The sequence below is a fragment of the Nipponia nippon genome, unplaced genomic scaffold, assembly GCF_047370975.1.
Source record: "Nipponia nippon isolate SJK-2023a ecotype South Korea unplaced genomic scaffold, ASM4737097v1 scaffold_1, whole genome shotgun sequence".
Lineage (NCBI taxonomy): Eukaryota > Metazoa > Chordata > Aves > Pelecaniformes > Threskiornithidae > Nipponia > Nipponia nippon.
The window spans coordinates 143,770,962-143,786,106 of NW_028262290.1; the positions used below are offsets into that span (position 1 = coordinate 143,770,962).

Consider the following 15,145-nt stretch of genomic DNA (forward strand, 5'->3'; position numbering starts at 1 on the left):
TTACCACAGACATGAGTATCAGTTTTGAAAATTTTGGCCATATAGGTTAAAATCTATTTCAGAAATTCATGTCAAATGTAGAAACTTTCCAAAACAACCTATTTTTCTCTATCCTTTTCTTCCACTTTTTCTAAAGAAGTATTTCCCCTTTGTTGAGATTTATGCAAAAGTTTGCATAATAATTGCTAAACACCTCACTTTTGGTTGAAAGGGGCTATAAGGAAATTAAGCACTTTCCTTTAAGAATAATGGATCTTTGTTTCCAAATCCACCATAAATGCTTAGATAACTATGCTGCTGCTCACAGTTTCTTTCCTTTCAGAATTTCCTTTCGGAAGACTACAACCACCATATTACTATTATTATGCTACCACCAGATGCCTCATCATGTAATTTTTAGTCACAAAGCCAAAAAGACAGACAGGGACACCTCCAAAAATGTGTTCTTCACCATATTCTGTTCATACACTTTTACATTATAATGCTTGACCCAAAGGAAGGGTTGACTGACCTAGAACAATTCTGCTTTAAAGACCGTTATTCTACCTACAGGGCATGAGAGATCTTACTTCCTAGGTCTGCCTTTTCAGTTAGGCTGAGACATTTTGGTTCACCTTGATATCATAAAATACATATGTGTTGTTATTCTGAAGTAATAGACCTTTTTTTCCTCTGTCTTTTTCTTCTTTTAAAAGCCTGCAGCACTTTCAAGCAGAACTTAGCTTTCTGGAGGAAGGTAATCTAGCAGTGGTTTTATGCATTTCTTATGCCTCCGTCATGGATGAGTGGTTAGATTGCTTAAAGAATTACCATCAAAGGTATTTGCAAAAGATGATTTTAACAGAAATTTCTAAAAATGTGATTTAACGAAGTTCAATGGCAAGGTTCACTCTATTACTTATTAAATGAATGGAATACGTATAAAGAAAAAAAAATCAAGGTAGAAGCGAGTTAGAATGATTTATACAGAGACTGAAAAAACAGGGGGGTAAAGGAGGCCCTCCCGTTGAGTCAAAAGGTTCAGAACAGACCCCCTTGCTTTCTAAACTCCTTCTCAGAGAGGAGCCTAGGTGCAGCTGGATCTAGACTTTGCCTTAGACTTTATCAATGGTTTATGTCTAAGGATTATATATGTTTAGCAGCAGTTCAAGGTTTATTCACAGTTAAAGAGACAATCACAGGAATTTAGCAGCAATTAATCATTGGTTAATTTAGAATTTACAAAGTGATTAAATGGGATTTACTACAATATTTTAATCGATTCACACACACACACGCGCACAATATGCATAAAAAGGTACATGTCAAAAATTCTCCTCGAGCTAAGTGAAACATTCACTTCAAATGATTGTCTCAACGGGTGAAGGTCAAGCCTCAAGGAGTGTGGTGGCCCCCGGAGTTCAGCCCAGGTCCTGTCGCCAGGCCTCTGAACTTTACAAACTTAAGCATCCAACTCAGAGGGAGGTACTGGCTGCAGCCCACTGCGGTCCAGGAGAGCTCAAAGGGTCTCACTTGGTACTGCTGTTTATAGGGTCGCAAGATGATTGTCTTTAGGCATCAGTAAATTTCCATCCTGGCCACAATCCAGGTCAGTAATTACTGGAGTTCTCAAAAATTCCAGTAACGCCGGTACTGATCCTCCTGTGTTGATCGGCCTGAGTTACGATCCAGATAAGATGTGTTCCAAGGCTGTCAGGGGATGACTGATTATTTCTGGTATGGTCAAGGTGCTCTCGTTCCCCACCTTGGTCAGGCAACCAGAGTTCCTGGTACGGTCAGTGCTGCTCCCCACCTTAGCCATGCAAGAGTTCCTGGTACAGTCAAAGGATGCTTAACCACTAAACTCATTGCACAAAGACCAAGTCTTGATGGGAATTCCTGAGATTGTAAAGTGGTCCAGGAGAGGGGCAGGGGGAAATGCACCACCACAGCCTCTCGCCCATTACCTTTGGAACAAGGCTTTAGAGAGATGTCAGCACTGATACCACCTTGGCAATCTGAACCACTTCCCAAGCATATGCCACTGACTGTGGGGAAAAAGGAAGCAAGAAGCCCTTAAGTTAAACAGTCTGATAACCCTCCTGCTGAAATAACTAATCAAAAGAGAGCTCTCAGAAGAAAAATGGGGTTTAGGTCTAGAAAGCCTTTCTTACTACGGATTCTTATCAAAGTGTTGAATACTACGGTGTCCTATTGCCCAGCATTCTCCAGCATACTTACCCCTACAAGGGCAATTTAGTTTATGTAGAAGATAAATTATCTTCTAGTTTATCTAGAAGATAAATTATCTAGAAGATTCTTCTAGATAAATTATCTAGAAGAATGTAGTTTAGTCATACATTCATTCTGTATTTCTAAGACAGGACAGTATCTTTTATTCTAGTTATTTTAATACAGTAAACTGAAAGCAGAAAGTAAGAAACAGGACCAGCAGCCACTTTAAATCCTTTGCTGTGAATTCCATGGACTGTAGAGATATCAAAAGTAGAGAACAGGAAGGAAAAGAGCAGAACACACAAGGACAACTATCTTTAGCAATCCCTGTTGTTGTAAGGCGAGGACATTTCCTTTTGTCTTTGTACGCTTATGCCTTTCATTCTAGCTGTACTCTCTTAACTAAGGAGGTCAGTACACTAATGCTGCTGCTGTAGAGGTCTAGGACAGGACTGCATGTAACTGAAAGTGAACATTCATGCCTAAGCTCATTTCTCTAAGCAAGCCCGTCTTCTGCACGGTTAACAAAGGTCTGGGCGATGGAGTCTAGGGCACATTTCATGCCATTCTAGAGTTGCTGTCACTGGCAGGCCAGATTAACTTATCTCTTCATAAAAGCATATGAGTATGATTATCATAAATACCTACGTTGTCAATGCCTTAGTGGAGAGAAAATGAGTCACATCTTGAATGACTGCTGTATTAAAATAAGCATCTTTGATCCTGCACTATGTAATGTTTCATAAAAGTAGATCTGTAAACACTAGCTGCAGCTTTGTATTCGCCAAGACAGAGACTTTTTTTTACAGAAATACTAGAAATTCTATGGGCCCAAACATTTAAAGTCAGTGATATTTTAGATAAAAGTAAAGACTGTGTCTACATATATGTGTATATAATCTGTTTCTTAATAGATTCACTTTAAGTGTCCGTCCATAAAAATGATACAATTCATTTGCTTAGTAAAGGAAACAAATATGTTAACAAATTTTTTGAATACAGCAAACAATTGTTATAAGCTAAAGTAGCATGGTCCCTACATCATCTAACAAACAGGAATAGTTTTATTTCCATGTTACTTCTGATTTGGTTCTCAAATCACTTATGAAGGTGGGTAAGTGAATAACTTGATTAATGTGGAATTTAAGAACAAAAATTAAGTTCAGGATATGTAAGATGTTAAAATGAAGCAATGTTGAGGGAGAAGGAATGCATATCTATCTGACACAGTAACTCTTTGTTCCCACCTACTTTTTAAGTGTCCTTAGTTAGGTCAGCTTTGTTTACAGCAATATATAAAAAGAGTCAGGGCAGAACTTAAAAAGGATTAAGCTGCTATAGTGTAAGTTGACTACCATTATCTACTCTCTATTTACCGCTGGGGCTCTTACAAGTTGTTTGGTTAGCACTGGCTTCACACTTTTTTCTTTCTAGGCACTCTTGGCTTTCCCCAATATTAATTTCTTCTTAACTTCACTTGTACATATATCACATTTTGTACAGCTTTTGTTTTGGATTAATCAATGTGCTTGTTTGTTGTACAAACTCTTCAGTCATTCCTTGACATGCACATATTTCATAGTGATGTAAAACAATACATTATTTCCATGTTGTTCAAAAACCAATCAACCAAACGAAACTTATGCACACATTCCAAGGGATGGGTAGAAGAAGGTAGTATGGAATTATGACATGTTTCTCCATCCACAAAGGGAATTCAGCATTAGAAATTCCTAATCTAAATTAAGTTTTCCCAAGATTTTCTCTTGGGTAGCTCTATAGAATATTTATCTCCATGTACCTGTCTATTCTTCAATGTAAAAGAAGATGAGTAATTGAAGATGAGAGTTATTTACACACCTGCTAAATCAAAAACAACTCAGACATTACTCTTCATGCATGCTGGAGTTGAGAATTACAGTTCAGGATGCTAATATTTCAAGGTTCAGCTTGTTAACAGTACATTTGATGAGGCATACGACAGTCTAGGTTTGCAGATGTTTATAATTTCATTTCCTGCAATTTCCTGAGGAGCTCGATAAATCATCAGAAGCTTAACTGCTCACTTGGCTCTTATTTGCAGACATTTGAAATCTTTCCTTTGAAGACATGGTTATTCCTTCTAACTCTCATTCTTCCATTATTACCTATGAGACTTTAAAGATGATAGAAAAAATATATGTGCTTTCTGTCTAAGAATCTTTCATTGATAAAGAATTTCTGAAATATTCTTCAAAATTTCTCATCAGAAAATGAAAAACCAGGAGGAATTTCTGTGTCTGAACTTTCACACCAGTTTCCCTTGAGTTCATGATGGAAGGTGTGTATTTTCTTCATTATCACCAATACTATTAACCAATGATTTTTCTTTCTGTGGCCATGTCTTTAGTTTGCCACATGATGGCCTCATTTGTTCGGACAATAGCTAAGTTAACCTGCATTTTCTTTTAGCAATTTCTTTTTCTTTTCTTCTTCATGTGTATTTTGTTCAACTCAATCTGTACAGCGTCCTGTCTAATCCAAAGAGCAATATTCTTAGGAGCTTTTGGTTACTGCCCAGGATCCCCGCTCTCTTTTCTGCCTAAGGGAATAGTATCAATTTACAGTCCTGACGGCATTGCTACCATGACTACTGAAGTCAGAGTTCTTAAGACCTAGACTAAGGCAGTAGACACTAACTGTTCTTCCCAGCTTCTGCTACGTTAAGCAGTCCTACTGAAGGCAATCGATGGTGGTAGATAATGTTTATCTTAGCATTTAAATCAAAGGCCTTTCATTTATTTCTTCCTAATTTGATCTTATTAGTCACAAAATATATTAAGATAAAGGAGAAGGTTAAAGAAAAGTCTTCCCATTTATTAAAAATATTTCCGAGTATTACAACAGCAAAGAGGTTTTCATTTAGTTGGGGTAATTTGATTCCAGATACAGAGTTCGAGTGCTGTTTTCCTGAGTGAATTACTTCTTTAAGTAATACTACATTCATCACCACTGTCATTCAACATTGAATTTCAGGTGCCCTATCATATTTAAAGAACAGATATAGAGATTTACAAAATAGGGTATTAAAATGCTACAGTTATGTTAGAGTGAAACTGTTCACCTGCATGGCAACACGCATTTTACCACCACCAGCAGCATTTTGTACTAGGTGAATTTAGTATTTCCTGCCAAGAGAAGATAAAAGCGTTACATAATTGCTTGATTTTGCAGCTTTGGACAGGAAACTCAATGTTTGGTTCCATTTAATATACCACAGACTTTGAAACAGAGGTACAATGCACTTTTATGTCACTTAAAATAATCATCTTAAAAGAATTGAGTTATATAATAGGTAAAACTGGCTGCAATGAGGATACAGAGATGGTTTATTGCTTTACACTGAGGAAAAATCTGTTTCTAAGATGAGATTGCTTCACAAGAAGAAATGTCTGGTGAGTATACTCACGAGCATCATACAGGAAAACTGTTCTGAGAATATGCTCTCATCCTCCCCCAAATTAATATAATTACGCAATTTAAAACTTTCAGCTCCTAGCTGAAATGTACATCAGTTCAGTCGGTAAATAGTTTGGCGCTTGAGACACAAAACCAGAATTGACATTACTGCGAAGGTTCGTGGAGCACTAACACAGCTGCTCCTGCGCATCCAGCTTTAGGAGTTTATGCATGTGTAGCTGCTCATGCGGTTGAGCCCTGGCCATGACCACAATTCTTGTACTATCACCTACAAACATCAGCATAGCAGCTGCAGTCCACCTGCCTGTAACCCACTGTGTGTCTCCTTTTTGTGGATAGAGCAAACCCTTCTTTTAGGTGTCTGCCTCAGGAATCACATATCATATCCAAAAGCAAAGCATCAGAATATTCATGCAAATAAAAGAAACTTCTATCTCAGATTAAGTCAACAAAAGTTATGGACTATTGTTTTCATCCACCGCTTTTGTTTCTAAATACTAAAAGCATATTGCAAATGTTAAGCTTCAGAATACCCATGTATCAGTAAGAAATATTATACCTGTTTCAGGGGGAATAATTTCAACATTTTCAAGTTGTTTTGCCTACTGACTTCAGTTTCAGAGCTGATAAATAACTGACAAACTGGCCAATTACTTGGATTCCAACCTATATGTTGAGTTTACATACCTTAAGGCATCTGAATCTAATTTTTTATCCATTTACCATTACACACAATAAGTTATTAAATCTGTCATCTTAAAAAGTCCATATTGGGGAATTCACATATTAAACAGATTCTTGAACACTGTGATATCAATTTGTTCTCAAATTATGTTTTCTGTGTTTACAAAGGTAGCTATGTTATACTATTTGGTCATAGCAAGTTCCTTAGCTTTGCCTTATTATCTTAATTGCATTTGACCTAGCAAATCCATTTTCTATTGCACAGTTGTTCTTCATCTATAGCTATCTGAAAACTGATGTGAACCTTTGTTTCTAAGTTCCATCAAGAAGAAGGATCAAATGAGCTGGTGGCCAGTTCTTCCCGATATGTTCCAGATTGTCAGGTTTCTTATGATTCCTTAAATTATAATAAAATGTATATCTAGGATGTCCATGCCAGAGAACAGCCGACTTAAAATAATTCTCAATAACACACCAATGAGCTTCTCTTTGTGGGTGACAATGTATGTCCGTACACATTACTCTTCTCCATTGTATCCAGTAACACAATGCTGTGGTTTAACCCCAGTCACCAATCAAGCATCCCACAGCTGCTTGCTCACTGTCGTGTCCCTCCCCAGTGGGATGGAGGAGAGAATCTGAAGAGCAAAAGTAAGAAAACTCATGGATTGAGATAAGAACAGTTCAATAATTGAAATATTATAATAATAATAATACTTATAATGAAAAGGCAAACAACAAGAGAGAGAGAGAGAGAAGGAAACAAAACTCAGGAAAAAAAAGTGATGCAATCACTCACCACCCACTGACCAATGCCCAGCCCATCCCCGAGCAGCGATCACTGCCCCCCGGCCAACTCCCCCCAGCTTTATATACTGAGCATGATGTCATGGAATGGAATGGTACAAAATAGCCCTTTGGCCAGGCTGGGTCAGCTGTCCTGGCTGTGCCCCCTCCCCAGCTTCTTGTGCACCAGGCAGAGCATGGGAAGCTGAAAAGTCCTTGACCAGTGTAAGCACTGCTTAGCAACAACCAAAACATCAGTGTGTTATCAATCAATCAACATTATTCTCATCCTAAATCCAAAACACAGCACTATGCCACCTACTAGGAAGAAAATTAACCCTATCCCAGCCGAAACCAGGACAGTATCCACCCCTTCTTCTATACCATCTATGTCATGCCCAGGTCCTATCCTTTCCAATACATGCCAATTAATCACCACCACTTTCCCTGTCTTTTGGTACATACACAGAGATATACACTCAGTCAGCGAGGAGCACAGCGGCAGCTGAGCACGAGGCGATGAGCCTAAGGGGGCGTTCCTGGAGCCCGGGAAACCTGTGGACGTGCCGAGAGACCCACCGGGAGCCGACAGCTCTTGTAAGTGAGGCCGACATGGCAGGGGGCATACCCAGGAGCAACCGTGGGAGATTTCAACAGCCCGTAGGGAGCGCAGCGACCAGGACAGGCAAACAGGCATGGCATGTCAGCCAGGGCGTGGCACGGCAGTTCGCGCAGGCAGGGCGCTGAAGCTCTGCCAGGTCAAAAGGCAAGTTCAGCTGGTGGTCATCACCCTCTCAGAAGAAGCTCAGCTATGGTCTCCACCTGGCAGAAGGCCATGTCCTCTATGACCACCAGAATGGATGTGGCAACCCAAACTGTGCTCCCAGCAAACCATGCAGCCATGCAGGTCTTAGGCTGCAGGGAGTGCCAAAGCCTTTCACTGGCAATGGTTGGCAATAGTGAGATCAGCTGTGTGAGGTGTGACCAGGTAGATGATCTGCTCAGCTGGGTGGCAGAGCTACGAGAGAAAGTAGAAACATTAAGGAGCATCACAGAGGCTGAGCAAGAGATTGACCGGTGGAGCCAAGCTCTGCCCTCCCTGGAACAGAAACAGGAGTGCCAAATAGGAAATACTTAGGATCAAGGGGACCCCGTATCCTCCCACTGCCATGCTGAAGGCAGCAGCCTAAAGGAAAGAAGTGAATGGAGGCAAGGCCATGCTCAGGGTGGAAGGCAAACTCCCTCCTTGCCCACTACACCCTCACCGGTGCCTCTGTCTAACACGTATGAGGCTCTGGAAGTGGAAGGCCAGTCAAGGGAGGATGTGGATGATAGTCCTTCTACACCAGAGGTGTCTCCAAGGTTAGATAGGCCTACCCACAGTATCACAACCACTTCCACGAGGAAGGAAAGAAGGGTTATAGTTGTAGGTGACTCCCTTCTGAAGGGAACAGAGGGTCCAATATACCTGGCAAACCCTCCTCATAGGGAAGTAGGCTGCCTCCCTGGGGCCCGGGTTAAGGACATCACCAGGAAACTTCCCAGCCTGGTACAGCCCTCGGACTACTACCTGTTATTGATCTTCCATGTAGGTGGAGAGGAAGCTGCAACCTGTAGTCCAAAAGCTATCAAGAGAGACTTCAGGGCCTTGGGACGGTTGGTGAGGGAATTAGGAGGACAGGTTATTTTTTCCTCCTTCCTTCTAATTGTGGGCAGGAACATCGAAAGGAATAAATGGATCCAGTCCATTAATACATGGCTCCATGGCTGGTGTCATCATCACAATTTTGGGTTTTTCAACAACGGGATGGCCTACACGGCACCAGGTTTGCTGGCATCCAACAGGATTCACCTTTCTGAAACAGGGAAAAGGGTTTTTGCTTAGGAGCTTGCGGGGCTCATCGACAGGGCTTTAAACTAGATTTGAAGGGGGAGGGCGTCAATATCAGGTTTGCCTGTGACAAAGGGTGGGATGACACGCCATGGTTAGAGGGACAGGGTACTAGCAGGGGATGGGGTGCTAGCAGGGGCCCTCACCCTGTTGATCTGAGGCGTGGTGGAGACACTGCAGCACAGCTGAAGTCTTACGGGGATGAGCAGGGGGCTCTTGAGGTTATAGGAGCCAACAGGGAAATATTGGTGAAAAGAAGTGTGGCCAGCAGGTCAAGGGAGGTGATTCTGCCTCTCTACTCTGCTCTGGTGAGACCCTACCTGGAGTACTGCGTCCAGCTCTGGGGTCCTCAGCAGAGGAAAGACATGGTCCTGTTGGAGCGGGTCCAGAGGAGGGCCACAAAAATGATCAGAGGGATGGAGCTGGGGTTGTTCAGCCTGGAGAAGAGAAGGTTGCGGGGGGATCTTATTGTGGCCTTTCAGTACTTAAAGGGGGCCTACAAGAAAGATGGGAATAGTCTTTTTAGCAAGGCCTGCTGGGACAGGACAAGGGGTAATGGTTTTAAACTAAAAGAGGGTAGATTTAGACTAGATATAAGGAAAAAATTTTTCATGATGAGGGTGGTGAAACACTGGAACGAGTTGCCCAGGGAGGTGGTAGATGCCCCATCCTTGGAAACGTTCAAGGCCAGGCTGGATGGGGCTCTGAGCAACCTGATCTAGTTGTAGATGTCCCTGCCTATTGCAGGGGGGATGGACTAGATGACCTTTAAAGGTCCCTTCCATCCCAAAGCATTCTATGATTCTGTGATTCTATATCATCCCCTTAGTCTATGGCCCATCCCTCTAAAACGTTCATTGAGTTCATTTAGTCCATGACTCTGGGCTTCATCTGTCATAACAGTCCTTCAGGGCAGAAGAGATGGTTTGTGGTGTTGGATTGTTGCATGCTGAAGCCAGTTCTGGTCCCATTATCGCTGCACTTGTTCGGTTCTATCATTTCTGCACTTTGCTCGGTTTCATCAAAGTTCGTTCTTCATTAATCTGGATTATTCTTACTGTACTACTGTTGATATGGCATATAGACACCATAGAAGTGATGATATACAGTATTATATAACAATTAACATTATACCATTCAGTTCATTGCTGCCAAAGGGACTGAGAAGAATGCATTAGCAATATCAGTTGTAGCATACCACTTGGCTGCTTTTGACTTCAGTTTGTATTGAAGTTCTAGCATTTCCAGCATGGCAGCGCTCAGAAGTGGCGTGACTTCCTTTGGGCCCCGATAGTCTACTGTTAGTCTCCACTCTCCATTAGACTTCCGCACTGGTCATATAGAACTGTTAAAAGGTGAGCGAGTCTTGCTGATCACTCCTTGCCTCTCCAGTCGACAAATCAGCTTATGGATGGGAATCAGGGAGTCTCAGTTGAGACTGCAGTATTGCCGCCTGTGCACTGTTGTGGTGGTGATTGGCACCTGTTGTTCTTCGACCCTCAGGAACCCCACAACAGAAGGGTCCTCTGAAAGACCAGGCAAGGTGGACAGCTGTTTAATTTCCTCCGTCTCCAAGGCAGCTATACCAAAAGCCCACCGGTACCTTTTTGGGTCCTTGAAATACCCTCTCCTGAGGTAGTCTATGACAAGGATGCACGGAGCCTCTGGGCCAGGCACAATGGGGTGTTTTTGCCACTCATTCCCAGATAGGCTCTCTTCGGCCTCCAGTACAGTTAGTTGTTGGGATCCCCCTGTCACTCCAGAAATACAGATGGGTTCTGCCGCTTTATAGCTTGATGGCATTAGGGTACACTGTGCACTGGTGTCCACTAGAGCCTTATGCTCCTGTGGGTCTGATGTGCCAGGCCATCGAATCCACACAGTCCAGTAAACCCAGTTGTCCCTTTCGTCCACCTGGCTGGAGGCAGGGCCCCTCTAGTCCTGGTCATAGTATTCATTATTCACTTCTTGTAAATATGAGTCAGGATCTCCTTCATTAAAATCGGGAGTAAGATCAGCCCTTCTACTCTGTCTGGGGAACTGCCCACTGGAAACTGGAGCAGCAATTTTCCTGGAAGAACACACTTGTGTGATTGTTTTTCCTTCCAACTCATGAGGTTCACTGAGGTACATTTTCCATCCCACTTCCTAATATCCTCTCTGTGGTCATGCAGGTAAAACCATAAGGTGCCCCATGGTGTGTACCCTCTATATCCTCTCTCTTGAGCAGAAAAATGTGGACTTCTAATAGCTGAGATACTGATCTGTACAGGTGGGGAATAGGACCTATTCTCTTTGAGCTGCTGGACCTTCCGGGACAGTTTCTCCACAGCTGAGATGAGGGAGGAAGACATACTTTCTTCATATTCCCAGAGTTGGCTGGCCACTTCATCCACCATTGGTGCCTCTTCATCTTTCCAGGTCAGTATCGCCAAAGAGTTGGCATACGACACTGGTGCGCTCTGTACCAACTTCCGCTGCGTGGGTCTTGTGCACCGCACTTCATCTGGATCTTTGGATAACTGCTTGTTGTCCAGGTCACTATAAATCACCTCCAGCATGGATAACTCCCTCAGGTACTGGATACCTCTCTCCATGGTGGTCCGTTTGCCTGGGCGATATATAACATCTTCCTTGAAAGGGTATCTTTCCTTCATACCTGACAGTAGTCGCCTCCAAAGGCTAAGAGTTTGTGCCCCTTTTCCAATTGCTTTGTCAATGCCCCCTTCCATAGAAAGGGATCCCAGCTGTTTGGCTTCCCTACCCTCTAAGTCCAGGCTACTAGCCCCGTTATCCCAGCATTGGAGCAGCCAGGTGACAACATGTTCACCTGGACGATGGCTGAAATCTTTTCGCATATCTCACAGCTCACTCAAGGACAGGGATTGGGTGGTTTCCATCTCATTTATGAGTTCTTCTTCTTGTGATGGCCCTGCTTTTTCATCACCCCTTTCTAAATGAGCTGACTTTCGCTTCCAAGACTTCTTCTTGTGTATAAGCGTGACTGATACCAGCACGGGTTGGTTCCCTGATTCAGCAGCAGTACATGCGGCCAGGGTTGGAGTAACCGCAGTGTCTGTGGCTGGGGGTGGAGTAGCCACAGTGCCTGTCATTTTGTCCTCAGATCCAGAGACCTTCTCTTCCCCTTGAGGGTACTGAATAGTGTTTAACAGGGCTCTGTAGGCATGGGCCAGGCCCCAGCACATTGCGGTGATTTGTGTCTCCATAGAATTGCCAGGGTGACAGCATACTTTTTCCAAATATTCTACTAATTTTTCAGGATTCTGTACTTGTTCAGGAGTGAAGTTCCAAAACATTGGAGGTGCCCACCATCCTAGGCATTTGCCCATGCTATCCCACACACCCTGCCACTCATATCCAGCCTTGGGGCAGATCTCTGGATAATATTCTTAAATTGCTTATTAACCTTAGACAAAACCGAAACAATATTCCTAAGTTAAGAAGTATCTTAACTACCCAAGCATGTTCAAGATACTGAAAACTTATTGTAATGAAGGAGGAAACATCATAGAAGAAGGTAGCAAAGGTGCCATTCTGTATTTCCTCCATAAAAAACCTCTCAGAGGAAGAAGTATAATTGCTAATTGTCTCCATGAGATGGTGCTCGAAGTACAGTAGTGGCTTCAGTACGAAACTTAAATACCAGATAAAGCTCAAGGCCAGTGTTTTAATAACAAATCTCCCAGCCAAAACATCACTAATCACTGCAGAACACAGCAAACTGCAAAAACCAACACCAATCTTTAACATGTACAGAAAAAAAAAAAAAAAAAAAAAGAGCATGGTGCAGGTCAGATAAACTAAGATTGAGAACAGACGAATCAATATCGTGACCCGCAACTGTTAACAGGTATAAATTCCTCAACAAACTCTGGTTAATCTGTTATTATCTCAAACACTTCATGCAGCATATGGGGTGCCAAAAAAGGTTGTCATGGTTTAACCCCAGTTGGCAAGCAAGCAAGCACCACTCAGCTGCTTGCTCACCCTCCCCCCGCCAGTGGGATGGGGGAGAGAAGCTGAAGAGCAAAAGTAAGAAAACTCATGGGTTGAGATAAGAGCAGTTTAATAATTGAAATATAATAATAATAGTAATAATAATGATAATAAAAATAATAATAATAAATTGTAGCGAAAAGGCAAGCAACGAGAGAGAGAGAGAGAGAGAGAGAGAAGCAAAATTCAGGAAAAACAAGTGATGAAACTGCTCACCACCCACTGACCGATGTCCAGCCAGTCCCCAAGCAGCAATCACTGCTCTCCGGCCAACTCCCCCCAGGTTATACACAGAGCATGACATCATATGGTACGGAATAGCCCTTTGGCCAGTTTGTCAGCTGTCTCAGCTATGCCCCCTCCCAGCTTCTTGTGTACCTGGCAGAGCATGGGAAGCTGAAAAAGTGGTTGACTAGTGTAAGCCCTACTTAGCAACAACTAGAACATCAGTGTGTTATCAACGTTATTCTCATACTAAATCCAAAACATAGCACTATGCCAGCTACTAGGAAGAAAATTAACTCTATCCCAGCTGAAACCTGGAAACGGAAGAAGAAGCGATGGGTCAAATTCTGTCTGAACATGAGAAAACAGTTTATTATTGTGAAGGTGGTTGAACACTGAAACAGGTTGCTTAGAGAGGTTGTGGAGTCCACATTTAGATATTCAAAACCATACGAGACACAGCCCTTAGTAACCTGCTCTGCTTGACCCTCCTAGGGTTTGGACTACACGATCTCCAGAGGTGCCTGCCAACCTCAGCCATTCTGTGATTCTGTGCAGGAAAAATCATGGTCAACCATGTGGATCCAACCAATTAAACAAATCCACTCCATATGGTGGTTTCCAGTATGTCAAAACCATTCAATACATCACAAGCTATATTAAGAAGAAAATAGTCATAAAAATAACACATGAAAATCACTTTCTAAACTTTTTTCCAAAGAGTACATAAAAGTATCATGCACCTCAAAGGTGACCGGAATATGACAAAAGGAATGTTTTAGAAATACTTTATGACCTCTGCTTTCACCCCCAGTTTTGGCTGACAGCCTGAGCCAAGGAATCAGCCTTGGGTTGTGTCTCCCCAAGGAGAGAGAGGGGTGTTTTGTCACTTTAACCAACAAGCCATCAACTCTAACAGAACATTGTTCTGACAGCACGACAGCAAGCCATGCCTTTACTCAGTGAAAGCCAGGGACTGGCAAACATTTGTGTCAGGAATTGCAGATAGCTGTTTACAGGACAGCCACAGGAAGCTGGAAAGTGGATGCTCAGGTACTGCTGCGGTTGCTTCTCTCTCCTCTCCTGCCTCTCCTGATGAGAGAGGGGCTGCAGCAGCTCTCCCTTTCCCCTCCACCACCTTTTCCTGCCATTGCATTGCTGTAGGGCCCACAAAGGCCACCCTTAGAACTCATAATGAAAAGAAAACACCTTATGATATTATGAAAAATTCCTCCAACCTTATGAAAAGTTCCTCCAAATTCCTAACAGCTCTCACATACCCAAATCTCATTCTGACTATTCAAACATTTTTTGATTCAATTTTTTTTTTAAGCTTTCTATTCCTTCTCAACCAACACTATCAAATTCTCAAAAGACAACACTGATTTTCCAGATATAAACACAACCATCTATAAAACTTTAAGGTCAGCTAATTCAAAAGATAAAATATAGCATAGCTTAAATCCTATTATAAAACTTACAAGCATTGTCTGTTACCTATTATAAGAGTAGGCTTAAAGAGTCTTTATGAACATTTGTCATTAAGTAAAGTATATGACTTTCTGCAAATGCACTCCGTCTTCTGGGCACAAGCTGTTCAAATGGGACCACACTGACTCTCATTCAGTTTGAACATGGATGGCTGAACAGTGATAATGAGAGCACCTTCCCTTGAACAGCTTATGGTGTGTTCAGGGCCCAGGTGTGGTGGTCTGCTCCAGGAAATGGTGCTTTTTCAGTCATCCTGATTACTTGTGAACCTTACAAAGAATAATTAAATGTGAACAAAGCGACTTCCTTTGAGAGGCGTTAAGAGGAGACTTCTCAGATGCTTTCAAGAGTGACAGTGATAAAACAGGCTCTTCAAAA

General features: G+C 42.3%; 1 long non-coding RNA gene across 1 annotated transcript; it reads right to left on the reverse strand.

Moving 5' to 3' along the window:
- Positions 1-5,081: 5,081 nt before the first annotated feature.
- On the reverse strand, positions 5,082-8,942 carry LOC148057647 (uncharacterized). Its single transcript, XR_015705125.1, has 3 exons — positions 8,714-8,942; positions 7,609-8,161; positions 5,082-6,995 (listed from the first exon to the last, which is right to left on the reverse strand). It is a non-coding gene; the product is annotated as an uncharacterized LOC148057647 (long non-coding RNA).
- Positions 8,943-15,145: the final 6,203 nt, after the last annotated feature.